At 46.4% G+C, this 18502-nt stretch overlaps 1 pseudogene; it reads right to left on the minus strand.

Moving 5' to 3' along the window:
- Window positions 1-17047: 17047 nt before the first annotated feature.
- On the minus strand, window positions 17048-17167 carry LOC136655115 (5S ribosomal RNA; annotated as a pseudogene).
- Between the last annotated feature and the right edge of the window lie 1335 nt (window positions 17168-18502).

An 18502-nucleotide genomic window follows, 5' to 3' on the forward strand; every position in this document is an offset into this window, starting at 1 on the left:
AATCCCTATTAAATAGGGATTTTTACAATTTCAAAGAAGGTTCTTTCTTTCAAGAACGACTACATTCAAGGTGTTTCATTCCAATCTGGCTTCACATTCCGGCCTCCATCCTCCCACGCTCAGAGCAGATGGAATAACTCAGCTCAGCTTGTCAGCTGCTCCAAGGTCGCACGGTGCTGGTGGCCTCGAACTGGCGACCTTGTGGATGTTATCTTCAGGCAGAAGTCATCAGCTGCTGTCCTCCTCCCTGATCTATCTCCAGGCAAATAAAACATATATGCAACAGGCACACAACCTCTCACAACAAGCTGTTTCCCACATTGGCTGAGCCAGCACTGATAGGAAGGAGGGACAGTGCCTCAGCCACCAAAATAACTCAGGGCCCAATCTTATCCAACTTTCCAGCACCAAGGCAGCCCTGAGGTAAGGGAACCAACTTTCCCTCATCTTGAGGAGGCCTCAGTGACTGCTTTCCACCCCCCCACCAGATGCAGCCCTGGGAATGAGTCTTTCAATATTCATAGCTGGGTGAGTATCTCAAACCTTTCACCAGCATCAAATGGATTGACAGCCCAACCCTCTATCTACTCAGTAAGTCCTGCCGAGTTCAATGGGACCTACTCCCAGGTAAGTGTGTATATTATTGTAGCCTTAGTATTTCCTTGAAAGTATGTCGTGAGAATGGATGATGGCCGGATCCCAAAGGATCTCCTCTATGGAGAACTCGTGCAAGGAAAGCGCCCTACAGGTAGACCACAGCTGCGATACAAGGACATCTGCAAGAGGGATCTGAAGGCCTTAGGGATGGACCTCAACAAGTGGGAAACCCTGGCCTCTGAGCGGCCCGCTTGGAGGCAGGCTGTGCAGCATGGCCTTTCCCAGTTTGAAGAGACACTTTGCCAACAGTCTGAGGCTAAGAGGCAAAGAAGGAAGGCCCATAGCCAGGGAGACAGACCAGGGACAGACTGCACTTGCTCCCGGTGTGGAAGGGATTGTCACTCCCGGATTGGCCTTTTCAGCCACACTAGACGCTGTGCCAGAACCACCTTTCAGAGCGCGATACCATAGTCTTTCGAGACTGAAGGTTGCCAATACAAAAAGTATTTCCTTTCTCTTATACAGTGGTCTTCAACTGTTTTCATGCCACAATCCAAATAAATAAAGAAATAAATAACATACGTTGATACATTGATGGTCCATCCTCATTGGCAATCTTTCCAATGTGGCCCACACTTGCTCCATGTTTTTTGGTCTAGTGCGACTGTTGTATGTCTAGTGGACTGTTGTCCAGTGTGGCAGTCCCTGTTGTTTAAATGACCTGGAGAAGGTATAGGCTGCGAGTTCTTTTGACATGGTATGGGATCCAGTGCGTGATTCTGGTGCTCCATCGGTTGTCTGTTCTGCAGATGACATGTCCTGCCCATTATTCATTCATTCATTTATTTTAAATAAATAAATAAATAAATAGAATGGAGACCCATAGTCAATCCCATCCCCCCTCCTAGAACTCAATCCGCCCATGTTGCTGCCCACCTCTACATGCCCCATTTCTCCCTAACTCTTGTGTCTTCACAACAACCCTGTGAGGTAGTAGCCTGAGCAGGGCTGGCCTTAGGTGTTGTGGGGCAAGACAGCAAGAAGAGACTGTGCAGGATCATATCACTAATTCCGTTTTGATCAGGCAGCACCGTTATTGGATTGGATCCAAGCCCTTCTCTTGCACAGAGCCCTCTTACTTTTGAAAGGTTGCCGCAATCCCCCAAATGAGGTTTTGCAACCCCATTGGGGTCCTGACCCACAAGTTGAAGAACACTGCACTAATATATTTAGGGCACCATCCGAACCTGGTCTACTCAGAAGTCCTATTTTGTTCAATGGAGCCACAAAAAGAAGTGTGGTTAGGATTGTAGCCATACTTTGATTGCTTTAAGCCAGGCATGGTTAGATCCCTCTGTAGTCCACCCATCCAAACACTGTACCGTTGCCTTTGATTCCCATTCTGCTCTCTCCTGCGAAAAGTCCCATAGTTTGTTTGCAGTATCTAGGCACTGCCAGAAGCAACTGTACTGGGGAAACAAATGCACACAATACATGAATGCCATTTCCAACAACATGCTGGGGGGCTCTGGGTGGCCCACTCCTACTACGCCAACATTGTTCTGCAGATACAGTTATGTTACTGTTGTTGTTTTAATTACACCTTCTGCTGAAAAATACAGGGCAAAGCTAGAGGTTGTGTGTGCAAACCTGTTTGTTCTCATAATTCTGCTTTCTTTAAAATCATAAAACAGTGATAACGGGTTTCTAACTATTAGTTTGCATGAATCGTCTGGGTGCATTGTGATTTCTGTAATAGCCTGCGCTACTTGTTGCAATTAATAAGTGTGGCAGCTCAACCAGCTGATAAATAAACAGTACAGCAAAGATATTTCAATTTGTTGTGACAAAAGGCACAGAAACTCCTTTTCTCTTTCCTTTAATGTTGATCGTCTTGGCTTTGGGAGGGGGACAGAATAACATAAAGGCTGTGAAAATTACAGATAAAAATATATGTATGTGTTCCTCACAATGCACTCACGTAGTTCTATTTTCCAAATCAAAGAAAAGGTAGATGCAAGTGTCAACCCTCCTCAAAAAAAAAATGGTAGCAAGAGGGATTAAAACATTTGCCAGAATGGCAGATCTATTGCCATTGCCTATCAACTATCCCATGACAGTTAAATATTTCTTATCCTAAAGATGAATGGCGTGATCTTGTCTGCATTGAAGTCAATATTGTTGATTTCCCTGGGCTGATCTCTGAGGCTGGTATTGAACAGAAGGACAAAAGATGATGAATGTTAACTCCGTCACAACATAATGTGAGATGATGCCTACTCAGAAGTAGTCCCACTGCAACCAGTCATTCAATGAGCCTGCTGGAGTCATGCCATGAATTTCTCCAGACTAGGAACCTGCCAGGAACTGCCTCGCCCCCGCCTTCTCCTCTCATTCATCCAGGGAAAAGACCTCCCTCCCCTCCCCTCCCCTCCCTGGGCTTCTCCAGCCAATTGTAAGGGAAGAACAACCTTGGCTCCTCCTTCTGCCCTCCCTCAGTCAAAGAAAATATCAAACGCCCATCCTTTGTCCAATGACCATTGGTTCTTCCAGTGGTGGGCAAGAAAGCCTGCTCCCACGTCCCTTGCCATCCCTGGGCTTCTGCAGCCAATCACAATGCAAGAACCCCTTTTGTAGTAGAGCAGAAGCGCTGGGCTTTGAAATGCTTTAGCATACTTGGCAACCTAGCAGGCATGCCTGCTTCTACGCAGAGCAAACTCTGCTGGCTTTGGTACTATGCTGAGTGTCTGAGCCCAGTGCTGTAAACAACAGGATGGGATAGGAAGCGGTCAGACCTAGGAATGTGTTGTTGCCAGCTAGCGTTATCTTTAACCGAAAGTAACATCAGCTTGCTCTGTATTGTTAGAGGAGGGTGAAAAAAAAGGCTGAGAGGAAGCTGGTCAGGGGGCTTCCCCCCTGCATTTACCTTTGAAGTCTGCCTGCTGTCTCTTCATTTCTGCCTCTCTGACTCCTTGCTGCTCCAGTTCCTTCCCTCAACACTCAGAGGCTTCCCTCCTTGCACTCCATCAAGCAACAAGGCTCTAAGCCTTGGGTGCTTCCCAAAGTCATTGCTAAACCTTTAGCTCCTCCTTCTGCCGTACCTCAGCCAAAGAAAATATCAGATGCCCATCTTTTGTCCAATGATCATTGGTTCCTTCCTTCCTATCAGAGACGGGCAAAAGAGGCTGCTCCTGCCTCCCCCCCTGCTGCTCGGATGCAAACACAAGCATTAACCCTTCCCTGCCTTTTGGCTGGAACTTTCCTGCTGCTTGCCCCGTCAGAATGCTGGCCTTACGAGGTGTTTCACGCCATGAAAAGAGTAAGCAAGTACACCCAGACACAGACAGACTCAAGTCAGCATGTGTGTGGGACGGGTGCCAAGTCAGGGGGCCCCTGGCTCAAGTGCTTTTCAGAATCTTCCACGCGTGTGACTCACAAATCCACGAGACATCCAGCGAGAAACACACATTTTTGCGCCTCAAGTTTGAGTCACCTGACTTGAGTTCCCATCCCTGCTAATAGCGCAGTGCGCAAAGCACAATACTCAGAAATAGTTCGCGGTAATGTAATGTCATCATTGTCAACTGCTTCAGGAGGTCCATTTCAGGCCAGATAGATGTGGGGGTAGGTAGGAGAGCCGAAACATGCTTCTCTCACCTTGCCTCTGTAAGGATGATTCCATGCCAGGGTGGCAGCATGGGTTCCCTCCAAACCAGAAGGCCCAATTCGGTCGAATTGGCCAAATTGCCTTAAGGCCAGCCCTGTTCTCCCCCATTCAGCTTCTCTTCTTTCCTCTCAGTAAGCTGAGGAACTTGGTTAAACTTCTGCCTCACCACCCTGACCCCAGCTTCCCAGGATGTTGGGAATGTGCATAGTTCCTCCTCCTCTCACACTGGAGAACAGGGGAGGAAGTGCCTATGCAAGTCTCCGCTCCAAGCCCCATATAGAGAGAAGAAAGCATAGAGTCACCATGCGAGTCTATCCTCCTATACACAGTTTTATGCTACTGAGGTTCACATCGCAACTGCAGGGTCTGGAACCACCACTGCGTGAGCATGGGCCATGTGCCCATCAAGGCCCATGGGTAGTGCTGACCCTGTACACTTCTCTGAAAAATACCCTATCCATTTAATCTGGTTGGACAGTCAAACAACTTGATGGGATTCTCGTCACCACTAAGCAACCACCTGAACAATTTCGAGTGGAGGTGCATGGAGAGAGGTATCATGGGGTTAAGCTTCTAGCAATGATCCGAGAAAAGAAAAGCAAAACATCTTTTGGAGAGATACTTTGCTGACGATGTGAAAACAATCAAGTAAACAATCAAGGCAAATTTGGGGTTTGATTCTAATGTGTACTCATAAAGGCTATGCTGTCATAGTCACCCAAACTTTAATCACATTTCTTCATTCTCCACTGTGTCACATGAATTGGCTAATTATTTGAATTTTTACGCTATTTAAAGCAGATACAGTTACTGCAAAAAACTGATGGAGCTGAAGAGTTCACTTAATACCAAGAAAAGAAAAAAAAAACAACTCCCTGAAAAAGATTGACCATTATTTGTTGGGGGTGGGGTGAGAACTGCAGACTCATTTGTATGCATTCCCAACATTCGGACTAATCACATTTTAAAGAGCATTTTCACATGTGCTACAAAAAAAACATGACTATCGCCTACGAAGAAGAAAGAGCAACAAGGAACAATTTCTCCACTACTGGCGATTCCAATCAGTGGCTTCTTTAATTCATCCTCTCGTATCACAAGTGATTTTAAATTACTGCTATTGTAACGCTGATGATTCTGCTCGGCAAAGACAGACACAGCTCTTTCAGTCTGAAGGTGAGAACCAGCACAGGGCAGGACAACATGAGATTGGTCAACAACTGAAATATGGTGTCAACATGGCAGGTCCTACCATGAAGCAAGCTAACTTGGCTTGTGAAAGCAGCAAATGGGGGGGAGCAGCAATGTGGCAGATTGGGGGTGCCCTCACCCAAAGTCTGCCACTACCTCCCTCCAGCCCACAGTGGAAGTGCGCCATGTTGATCCCCATGTAGCTCCCCAAGCACTAAATGCGAGCAAGAATCAGATCATCTGCTTCTCTACCCATGTTCAGTCCATGCACAGGGTTTAAATTTTAAAGGAACATGTTCTCATTAAACTTTAACCCTGCAAAACGAAGGTGCACTTTGCTACCCACTCCCTTCGCTCAATACTCATGTACCACTTAAAGGTGCTCATTCCCTTTAAAGCCTGTGCAAGGATGGAGCACAGTGCGGAGGAAAAGAGTTCTTTTTGGGAGGTGGGATGGGGGTACCACATGCACATACACCCAATAGCAAGGGCGGCAGCAGTGTGTAATAGGCAGTGGACCCAGTTGGGCTGGCCGTGGATGTCCAAGCCCTAGAAGCATCTGATTCTGCCACAGTGTTGCAGATGCATGTGGTCTGAGTTAGAAGCTGCACCACTGTGACTCTCCTTGATGGCCTGGTCTGCCTGGTCAGTTATTTACATGAGTAAACCAGAAGGACCTGAGCACCAGGCCTGCCATCCTTACTGCCTGACCCTTGCAGCAGAAGGAAAAAGCTTCACTCCATTGAAGGAGAGGATCAAGAGCCACATGAGCAGAGGGTAGCAGGTAGATCAGGGAAAGCCATTCAACCCACATTGCTCTGGACCAGCCATTTTCAATCTTTTTCATCTCACGGCACACTGACAAGGTACTAAAATTGTCAAGGCACACCATCAGTTTTTTGACAATTGATAAGGCACAACATGCTGCTGGTGGGGGGCTCCCATCCCCATTGGGTCTACTAATATATGACCGTCCCCCAAACTTCTGCGGCACACCTGCAGACTAGTCGCGACATACCAGTGTGCCATGGCACAGCGCTTGAAAATGGCTGCTCTGGACACTGCACTGAAGAAGCTGGGAGGAAAGAGGCAAAGAAGCCCTCTTTCCTATGTAAAACTGCAGAGGACAATGAAATTGTTCAGGATTACATGACCACACACACCGTTAGGGGGCAGTTCAAGGACTCAGTTACTGAAATGCCAGGGGAAACAAAGCTAATGATGAAGTGAGCTCCCATCTCCTGGAGCATCTCAGTGGGTGGGTGGCATAGGGCACAATCCTAACCAGACCTACTCAGGAGTACGTTCTATTTTTTCAATGGGGCTTACTCTCAGGAAAGTGTGGTTAGGATTGCAGCCTCAATCAGCTACCCAATCAACAGTGTTGGGAGAGTTAGAACAGACAAAAGAAAAAATTTCTTTACTCAGCGTGTGGTTGGTCTGTGGAACTCCTTGCCACAGGATGTGGTGATGGTGCCTGGCCTGGATGCCTTTAAAAGGGGATTGGACAAGTTTCTGGAGGAAAAATCCATTACGGGTTACAAGCCATGATGTGTATGTGCAACCTCCTGATTTTAGAAATGGGCTATGTCAGAATGCCAATGCAAGGGAGGGCACCAGAATGTGGTCTCATGTTATCTGGTGTGCTCCCTGGGGCATTTGGTGGGCCACTGTGAGATACAGGAAGCTGGACTAGATGGGCCTATGGCCTGATCCAGTGGGGCTGTTCTTATGTTCTTATGGTCATAATTTTTGGAAAGATAAGCAGAAACTTCCAAATATACATGATAAGAATCCCATCCCCCCCCCCCCGGCTTTGTCTTTGCCTCTTGGATGTTTGCTCAAGTCCCACACTCCTTCCTTCTGCTATATCAAGTTAGGCCCTAATAATTATAGTGAGCTTCCTAGCAATTATCACCCACATGAATACCAATCCACATGAAAGCTCAGGGGACCATTTGCATTAAGGCAAGCAAACATCCCTTTACTGTCTTTAATTCCAACACTGGATCTGAATGAAGAATCAGAGCTGGAGGTTTCAGCCATTTAGCCATCAAATGCTAAATGCAGCTACGTAAAAGAGGCTTTGGGATTTCCTCCCACCAAACAGATTTATAGTACACATTGAGGGAGTGGAAATCCTCCACAATCCTCTCCACACTTACCTGGAAGTACGTCCCATGACTACATTGGGACTTAGTTCTGAATAGACATGCATAGGATTGGACTCTAAGTGAAAGGATGCTATTTACACCATGGCGATCCCGTTGTAGTTAGGGCAAAACACTGAGTTGCTTGACTTCCACTTGCAAGGTTCCCTTGGGTACAGTGCAACAGCATCTGTGCCCTCTCATAGGTTTCTGCAATATACAGGCACTTTCTCTCCACCCCCTTACTTGAGATTTTCCCAACCTATGTTGTATTGTGCTTGTGGAGTTGAAATCACTGGTGCTAATTGGCTGAGCTACCACAGTGACATTTGTCAGAGGGTGACTATGAACATTACAAGTGCTCAGAGAACAAACCAATCAGAATGTTGGCAATTCTAGCCACACATAGCTGGGTATAAGTCCCATTGACTATAATGGTACTTACTTCTGAGTAGACGTGCATAGGCTTGGGCTTTGAATCACAAATATTATATATTTTAGAATTGTAAATTGCTTCGAGTAGTCTTTAGGAAAGGAAGGCAGGCTGCAATCCTGTCCACTTTTTCCTGGGAGTAAGCCCTACAGAATTGAATGGGACTTACTTCTAAGTAGACATGCATAGGCTTGTGTTGTAGATATATTGAATGAATAAATAAATAAAACAAAGCCTCACTGAATGAGACAATAGGTTTGATTTGTGGGGTAAATAAGGACCAAAAATAAATTCCAGGAGGCAGAGAGCTTTCCCATTGCTGTCCTTTCAGCAGCACTGCTTCTGCTGAGGTGCTGTGAGGGAGTGACTGAAGAAGGCCTCAGAAGGTGTAGAACCATACAGGGGAAGAGACAAAGCAAGAGGAGTGCGAAAGGAAGAAGGGAGATGCTGCTGAGGTGCTGGAAGAGTCCAATAATCAGATGGGCTTCCTTTCCAGCAGTAACACCTTTCAGCAGAAGCGGCACTGCTGAAAAGATGGCCTACATGATAATTGGGCTCTCTCTCTCTCTCTCTCTCTCTCTCTCTCTCTCTCTCTCTCTCTCACCCTTTCAGCAGCACAGCTTCTTGTGATGCATCACTTTGCAACTCAGCAACTGAGGGCACCTAAGGATGGTGCTGGGAGAGCCCAAGTATCATTTTGAAGAGCAGCTCTCAGCTTCTGAGCTGCCAAGTGACACCTTGATAGAAGATAAATGGGATCCAGTGGCGTCACTAGGATTTGCGTCACCCGGTGCGGGAGGCCTGCGCGTCACCCCATGCAGTAGGCGGGGCAATGCCCCAGGTGGTGGGCGTGGTGATGTACCATCACCCCGCCCCCACTGGGTTTTTGGCTGTACCTTTTGTTAGAACACAGATATTTCAATGTGGCTTGTTTCATTGAATTCTGCATGAAATTACGCATTGATTGATATATAACATGATGGTATTATTCCTCCAAACTCTGATTTTAATGATTTTGAAAACTTGTAGAGTCACACACACACACACACCCGTGTCAACTTACTAACACCTTATTAAGAACATAAGAACATAAGAACAGCCCCACTGGGTCAGGCCATAGGCCCATCTAGTCCAGCTTCCTGTATCTTACAGCGGCCCACCAAATGCCCCAGGGAGCACACCAGATAACAAGAGACCTCATCCTGGTGCCCTCCCTTGCATCTGGCATTCTGACATAACCCATTTCTAAAATCAGGAGGTTGCGCATACACATCATGGCTTGTACCCCATAATGGATTTTTCCTCCAGAAACTTGTCCAATCCCTTTTTAAAGATGTCTAGGCTAGACGCCAGCACCACATCCTGTGGCAAGGAGTTCCACAGACCGACCACACGCTGAGTAAAGAAATATTTTCTTTTGTCTGTCCTAACCCGCCCAACACTCAATTTTAGTGGATGTCCCCTGGTTCTGGTATTATGTGAGAGTGTAAAAAGCATCTCCCTATCCACTCTGTCCATCCCCTGCATAATTTTGTATGTCTCAATCATGTCCCCCCGCAGGTGCCTCTTTTCTAGGCTGAAGAGGCCCAAACGTCATAGCCTTTCCTCATAAGGAAGGTGCCCTAGCCCCGCAATCATTTTAGTCGCTTTCTTTTGCACCTTTTCCATTTCCACTATGTCTTTTTTGAGATGCGGCGACCAGAACTGGACACAATACTCCAGGTGTGGCCTTACCATCGATTTGTACAACAGCATTATAATATTAGCCATTTTGTTCTCAATACCTTTTCTAATGATCCCAAGCATAGAATTGGCCTTCTTCACTGCCGCCGCACATTGGGTCGACACTTTCATCGACCTGTCCACCACCACCCCAAGATCTCTCTCCTGATCTGTCACAGACAGCTCAGAACCCATCAGCCTATATCTAAAGTTTTGATTTTTTGCCCCAATGTGCATGACTTTACAATTACTGACATTGAAACACATCTGCCATTTTGCTGCCCATTCTGCCAGTCTGGAGAGATCCTTCTGGAGCTCCTCACAATCACTTCTGGTCTTCACCACTCAAACATTGCAGCAGTTCTCAAACTTTTAGCATGCTTTTTAGAATGACAGTCTGTCCAGGACCCATTGGAAGTGATGTCATGGCCAGAAGTGACATCATCAAGCAAATTAAAATAAATAATTATAAATAATTAAATTAAAGTAAAAGAAATAATTAAATAAGGGGGAGCCAGTCCTGTTCCACCAAGTGAATTTTCTCTGTAGTCTGCCTGCAATAACCCTCTCCCCGCAAAAAAGAATCAGTGAGATTTCCAGCCCTCCCAGTGCCCAGTTTAAAGTTCTTCTATTTCAGGCATATCAAGATAAAGAACCACCTGGCTTTACAAGTGCAAAATAGAAAACATTACCCTTACCAGTTCAAGCCTCTTTTTTTGTCCTTTTTAGTGGGGGGGGGGGAGCTGCATTCCAGAGCATTTGCTGAGCTCCAATGCCATAGGATCGGGACCATTCTGGTGTCCTCACATTCCCCTTTGCCTGGCCTGATCACCAGCCAAGGCATGTCTGCCTACTTGTGAGTAAATGCGACCGTGAGGCTGCTTTGCTTTCCATAGGGCTCAATAGACTCGCAGCTGGGAGGAGGACCTCCTTCTTGGGTGTTTTGGGGGGCTGCATTCATTGGATCAGGACTATTCTGACGTTGTTGGAGTCCTCTCAGCCTGCCCTTTCTGATGGACTAAGGCAAGTTTGCCTACTCACAAGTAAATGCGGCCACGTGGCTGCGTTTCGGGCTTAATAGATTCGCAGATGGGAGGGAGGAACCTCCTTCTTGGGTGTTTTTTGGGAGCTGTATTAATTGGATCGGGACCATTCTAGTGTTGTTGGATTCCTCTCAGCCTTCCCTTTCTGAAGGACTATGGTAAGTATGCCTACTCATGAGTAAACCCATGATACGGCTCACTTTCAATTTCCATAGGGCTCCATGCATTTTTTCTTTCCGGTTTTTTGGCCATAACATTTGAAGTAAAGAAGCTATGTCACTCTGGGTTTCTGCATTAGATTCCACTGGATATTCCACATCCAATGGTGTATGGCATGACAGGGTAGCTCCTAAAGCCATGATTTTAGTGCGTCATCCCCAGGGCGCATCACCCCCTCATTGCATCACCGGTACGGCCCGCACCCCTGCACCCCCTAGCGACACCACTGATGGGATCTCCCGTGCCTTGAAACTATGACTAGATTTGCATATTTTGTCTTCTGACATTCGCAGCGAATGAGTTCCTAGGTGAGAAAAAAATGTTTATTTCTGGTCATCACCTGCTTAATGCCATCACTTCCTGCTAAGTGACATCGCTTCCAGCCCTCAGCAGGTGCCATGAATGCTATTCTGTCCACTGTATGAAATGAGTTTGACACTCCTGTCCTAGAGTGTAAATTTCCTTTTCAATTTATCAAGTCATAAATCATCAAAATGTTTCTCCCTTCACTCCAGGCTGTTAAGTCACGTTAATTCCTGTTCCACAGTGAGAGGAGTGTCTCTTCCTGAGAAATGAGGACAGTCCTTGGATCACTAGCAATCTCTTCATTTCCCTCTTGCAGTGCCAGCAAAATGCCAGCTGCAAAGGCTATTTTGAATCTCGGTTGCAATTTTGGAATTAAATGCATTGTAATTGGTTCCTTTTACATGTCTGGTAATCCTGTTAAGACAACTCATTAGGTGCCATGGCAATTGGAAATTAGTGGGTTTCAGAACTTGTATGTTTCCTTTGTTTACACCAATTATTCTCAAATGAGGCAGTTGTTCTTTCAAGGGAAAAGTAACTTCTGAAAAGTTGTGTTCTTTTCCCCAAGACTCAAAATAACCTAAAGTTCTACATGTATGACTTCCATTTAGAAATAAGCAGATTAAAAAAAATATGATGGTAGGATGCTGATTTGTCCACAGGCCACCGATCTATCTATTCCAGCAGCGCCTAATCTCACAAGTTGAAGTTCTCCAAACTTGGAGGGGGGGAGGGGCTTTCCTAGCCTGGTACCAAAATTTTATTTACAGTGCAATTTCAATGCATGTCTACTCAGAAGTCAGTTCCATGAAGTCTAGTGTGCTAACTTGAATAGAAAAACCAGGGAAAGAGAAGTGATCTGTATACAGGTATAACTTAATTATCCATGGATAATTCACCTGCAGTTTTATCTCCTTTAATTTAAAGGTCCTTTAAAGTCGTTAAAGTTGTTTAACAATAGCCTCGTTAATGTGAGAGAGGGCAGCTGGCTGACAATCCATCAATCATTCTCTCTCCAGGCACTGAGAAAGCTTCACTCCAAGGCAAGCGACCCCTTCCTTCCCCCTGAACTTGTGAAAGAAAGATAATCACTTTGCATTCTTTCCCAGCGCTGTGCTCTGGGTGAAGGGAGGGGTCACTGCCTCAGAGTGAAGCCTTTCTAAGTGCCTGGAGAGAGACTGATTGATGGACTGTCTGCCTAATGACTCTGTCTTACATCGCAAAGGTCAGCAAGGCTGTTTTTAAATCGCCTGGCAAAGCGACATTGTTTTTTAAATGGATTTGCTTTAATGCGATTTTTGCCATCCACAGTGAGTTCTGGGAACACAACCCTCCTGAATAATGAGAGTCAAACCGTACTCCTGTCAGTGGCATTGCTAGAGGGGGGGTCGAAATGCAAAGTTTTTCAGGCACCTGAACACCCATGGAAAGCAGCCCCTCCCCCTCGCCTTCAGAGCCATTTGAGGCAGCACGATCAATGCGGAGGAGACACAGCCATATTGATCCTGCTGCCTGGTATGGCTCCAGAGGCAAGGGGGACGAGGCTACTTTACACGGGTGTCCAGGTGCCTGAAAAACTTTGCATTTCGACCCCCCTCTAGCTATGCCACTGACTCTTTGTTGCTCAGATCCTGAAACTATGCCAGAAAGGAGATGGTGCAACAATAGCATATATCCTGGCAAAAGGATTTGTGTGTAAAGGAGTTTTGCATCTGTGTTTCAAAGTCACAAGCCAGCATGGAAGCAGACCAGAGAAAACTCACTATGATCCTGGGACCACAAGACAACAATGGAACACCTGCGCATACCATTCTGCACAAATTCAGTTCTTGTTTGTGCAAATCAAAGGCATTCAGTTCACTCAGCACGCAGTCCAATAGATGCCACTGTGTTTTTAACTTCCTTAGATTGGGGTCCAATCCATGCGTAGCTTTAGGATGATAAAGTGGAAAAGGAACAGGGTGCTGATGCAACTGCTCTAGAAGGCGAATGCATGGAAGATATTGATTTCCTTACTGATTTATTTAGTTGACAGAATATAGAATGAGATTCATCTATCATTATCCCCAAATCATCCATCAGCTGTATCCTTCTCTAGGCGATATTATCATTTGCTTTGTAGGTGTTCAGATTGGTGAATGAGCTGGATTACAACCTATTGAGTTGCCACTTGCCTAAGAAACTTGAAATGTGTCTGGGAAACCGGCTCCTTTTCTAGTTTTTCCTTGATAAATCATGGCTTTCTTTGATCTAATTTTCCTTCCTGACACGAGTACTCAGGCACTCGTACCTAGTGAGCCTGACTGAAAGGATCACTTTGAGCGGCAAGTTACGCGGGGCGGAGAAGTGAACTGGTGAGAGGTGCCCTGTTGCCCCTTTCAGGCCTGCCAGTGACAGAGTCGCTTCAATTGTCTTCACAGTGGTCAATTTCCTGTTTGCTGGGAGTTCGCAGGAAGAGGACAGGAGCAGTGGCAGCCCACCTCTTCCTCTTCACCACTGGTCAAAGTGGAAGGAACTGCTGCTGCTGTTGCCACCGCCTCCCTGTTTTCCCCACCCATGTGGAGAACGCAACCAAGTGAGTAAGGAAAGGCAAATGTGGAGCCCACCCTGGTCCCTGATCCCTGCTCCTCCCAGCATGACCTATTCATCCAGTTTATTTTTAAATAGAATTGTGTGGAAGAACTAGGCAGTGATCCAGAGTGGAAAGTAAGGGAGTGGACTCTGGATTGCCGCACCCCACCTCTCCTTGTCCACCTGATGGTATGGCGGCAGCAGTGGGAGTGCATGTGTGAGATTTTTCTTTCAGAGTATTAGGCTGCCTCGCACAGTGTCCAAGCTTCAGTTGGGCCTGAAACCAAAATAATATGGGAAATTCAATTGTCCCCAGCCTTCACACACCCTCAGCCTGCAGGTCCATTGCCTCAATGCATGACTGTTCCTCTCCTTCTTTTCTCAGTCACTCTCTTAGTATCCTCATCCCTTTCTGCTTACCCACCCAATTCCTAGCCCCTTCAAGGACTCCCCACAATTAATAATAATAATAATACATGTATTTATATACCGCCGTTCTCGGTCGTCAGATTTCTCCTCAGACTTTATTCAAGGCAGTTTACATGGGCAGGCTGTTCTAAATCCCCATAGGGATTTTTACAATCAAAGAAAGGTTCTATCTTTCAAGAACCACAACATTTCAGATGGATCTTTTTGATCTGGTATCACATTCTGGCCTCCAATTTCCTCCCACGCAAGCTGACAAGCAGCTCCTTCATCTCTCACATGGAGGGCAGCCAAGACGCTTCTTCGCCCACACCAAAGAGCAGGTGGAATAACTTGGCTCAGCTTGTCAGCTGCTTCAAGGTCTCACCATTCACGGTGCCGGTGGCCTCAAACTGGCAACCTGCAGATGTTATCTTCAGGCAAAAGGAGGCTCTACCCTCTAGACCAGACCTCCTGCCCACCGGCAATTTCTATGCTTACCAAATGTGTCTATTCAGGCTTATTTATATATACCTTTCCTTTTCCAAATGCCATCCAAAATGGCTTACAACAAGGGTGGAATGCAAAATTCACACACATCAAACATTTTACAGTAGTAATATGCAGCATCTCTTACTGAAATGAAGGCCAACAGTCACCAAAATTAAGAACACGACCAGGAGTCCATCCAGTCCAGACTCCTGTTTCCAACAGTGGCAAAAACCCAGAAGTAGGGATTGACAGCAACAACTCTTTCTCCCCAGCCATTAGTACTCAGGGTTATGGAGGTTTTATGTTCTTTGAGCAAGTTGGTTAATTGAATTCCATGTCCAAACTAGTGGGCCATCTTAGCACATGGTTGCTGGCTGTTGAAAATGTGTGTCTGCTTCTCTGGTTTCTTCAGAAGTGTGGCTAGCTCACCACCTCAGGTGGTGAAGCTCAGACTTCCAGGTAGCATTTTGGAACCTTTCCACATATATATGCACACATTAACTCTTGTTAACTCTTGTTCCTTCAAAAAATTGAGCATCTGGACATCCACCACACATGTATGGATTATGCAGGTAATGCATGGATATCCCATAACAAGAACTTTCCATTAAGGGCTGCTTTAGACCCCTGACTTGAATGGCATAAGGAGCACTGTGAGCTGTGGGATTGGTCAGAGAGTGGGCATCTGATTGCCTATAGGACTGGTTCTGACCCTCAGAAAGACTCGGGCATGTAGCAAGTTCAATTCCCCCTTGTGACCTGGGAATGTCAGTCATACAGGTAGATTTTCCCTGTTAGGGTTGTAATTTTACCACAACTGCAGTGTGTGGTTTTGGAAACCCCACTATTGCTTACCAAAGGGTCATTGGAGAAAGAGGGCGATCAAGGAGCAGCCAGGGAACACTAGGAACAGAGCATCTCTGGGACCTCCCCTCAACCTGGCAAACCTGATCTCCTAGCAGTGAGATCAACCATTAACTTGAGCTTGCAGTTCACTGATGGGTTGGGATCCCTGATATGCAATGGGGGGAGTTCCTTCCAGTGTTTTGGTAGTATCTGCATGGGCACCATTCACCACATGTCCTTTTGCTGCATTTTGGCAAGATTAGGCAGAAGAACACTGTCTTTGAATTTCAGTACCAGTATCAGGCTTGGGTTGCTGGTTTGGTTAGTCTTTCTCCAGAGAAGGATTTGGAGGGATATTATTATTATTATTATTATTATTATTATTATTATTATTATTATTATTATTATTATTATTTTATATACCGCTTTTCAACTAGAGCCCCTGGGAAGACTGACAGGGTAAGGCAAAAGTTAAACTGCTATGGGGGAGGGGTGGAATAGTAGCCTAGCAGGCTGCGGTTTTCATTTCTCACCCTGAGATAGTGCACACTCAACCCCCCTTTTTAGGGGTGATGGTGTTCACCTGTCAGGTACTGACTTGTTTCTAAGGGGTCTGCAGTGAGGGTGCCAAACTTTATAGTCAGCAAGTGGGGCAGTGGGAGCTAAACCTCAGCGTAGCCAATATTGTGCAGGTATGGGGTTAAGAACAGGGATCGGTGTGCATCCTGAGGTTAGCCAAGTGTTTAAAGGGGAGACATGACTGATCCCAGAGGCCTTTGCAGCTTGGAATGCTGGATGTAGCCCCTTTGGGCAATGACTGCAGAGTGAGCCCCAAAGACTTGGCAGGTTGGGGCTGTACTTGCAATTCATATCTTCTGCGGAGCAGCACTCCGCAGATTAGCTGCCAAGTGGTGTCAGCTGGCAGTAGGGGCAGATCAAGAATGGAAAGGGGGTATGGAAGCAGCGGTTGCCAAATCCTTTCTCTCCAGCCTGGCCCAGATATACTCACTGCCACTCTTCAGATCTATGAGAGCAAAAGAGCTGGCATTGATCTGCGGTGTCCCCTAGGGACCAGGCAGCCACCAGAGTGGTAAGTAAAATTTTTCTTTACTTATCTCTCACAGCCTGATTGGTCCTCTACCAGTGCACAGGAAACAAGGGACTGCTATGTTGGCACTCCTGCGCACCAGCAGAGGATACCTTTGTGAACATAAGAACATAAGAACAGCCCCACTGGATCAGGCCATAGGCCCATCTAGTCCAGCTTCCTGTATCTCACAGCGGCCCACCAAATGCCCCAGGGAGCACACCAGATAACAAGAGACCTCATCCTGGTGCCCTCCCTTGCATCTGGCATTCTGACATAAATGGTTGGCAACCTTCAGTCTCGAAAGACTATGGTATAAGCCTATAGCACCTGGTATTCCCATGCGGTCTCCCATCCAAGTACTAACCAGGTCTGACCCCGCTTAGCTTCCGAGATCAGATGAGATCGGGCACATGCAGAGTAAATGTTGGTTTTTACCCATTACTAAAATCAGGAGGTTGCGCATACACATCATGGCTTGTACCCCATAATGGATTTTTCCTCCAGAAACTTGTCCAATCCCCTTTTAAAGGCGTCTAGGCTAGACGCCATCACCACATCCTGTGGCAAGGAGTTCCACAGACCGACCACACGCTGAGTAAAGAAATATTTTCTTTTGTCTGTCCTAACCCGCCCAACACTCCATTTTAGTGGATGTCCCCTGGTTCTGGTAATGTGAGAGTGTAAAGAGCATCTCCCTATCCACTCTGTCCATCCCCTGCATAATTTTGTATGTCTCAATCATGTTCCCCCTCAGGCGTCTCTTTTCTAGGCTGAAGAGGCCCAAACGCCGTAGCCTTTCCTCAGAAGGAAGGTGCCCCAGCCCCGTAATCATCTTAGTCACTCTCTTTTGCACCTTTTCCATTTCCACTATGTCTTTTTTGAGATGCGGCGACCAGAACTGGACACAATACTCCAGGTGTGGCCTTACCATCGATTTGTACAACGGCATTATAATACTAGCCGTCTTTTTCTCAATACCCTTCCTAATGATCCCAAGCATAGAATTGGCCTTCTTCACTGCCACCGCACATTGGGTCGACACTTTCATTGACCTGTCCACCACCACCCCAAGATCTCTCTCCTGATCTGTCACAGACAGCTCAGAACCCATCAGCCTATATCTAAAGTTTTGATTTTTTGCCCCAATGTGCATGACTTTACACTTACTGACATTGAAACGCATCTGCCATTTTGCTGCCCATTCTGCCAGTCTGGAGAGATCCTTCTGGAGCTCCTCACAATCACTTCTGGTCTTCACCACTCGGAAATGTTTGGTGTCGTCTGCAAACTTAGCCACTTCACTGCTCAACCCTGTCTCCAGGTCATTTATGAAGAGGTTGAAAAGCACCGGTCCCAGGACAGATCCTTGGGGCACACCGCTTTTCACCTCTCTCCATTGTGAAAATTGCCCATTGACACCCACTCTCTGCTTCCTGGCCTCCAACCAGTTCTCAATCCACGAGAGGTCCTGTCCTCTAATTCCCTGACTGTGGAGTTTTTTCAGTAGTCTTTGGTGAGGGACCGTGTCAAACGCCTTCTGAAAGTCCAGATATATAATGTCCACGGGTTCTCCCGCATCCACATGCCTGTTGACCTTTTCAAAGAATTCTATAAGGTTCGTGAGGCAAGACTTACCCTTATAGAAGCCATGCTGACTCTCCCTCAGCAAGGCCTGTTCGTCTATGTGTTTTGAGATCCTATCTTTGATGAGGCATTCCACCATCTTACCCGGTATGGATGTTAGGCTGACCGGCCTATAGTTTCCCGGGT

Source organism: Tiliqua scincoides, chromosome 5, assembly GCF_035046505.1.
Source record: "Tiliqua scincoides isolate rTilSci1 chromosome 5, rTilSci1.hap2, whole genome shotgun sequence".
Classification (NCBI taxonomy): domain Eukaryota; kingdom Metazoa; phylum Chordata; class Lepidosauria; order Squamata; family Scincidae; genus Tiliqua; species Tiliqua scincoides.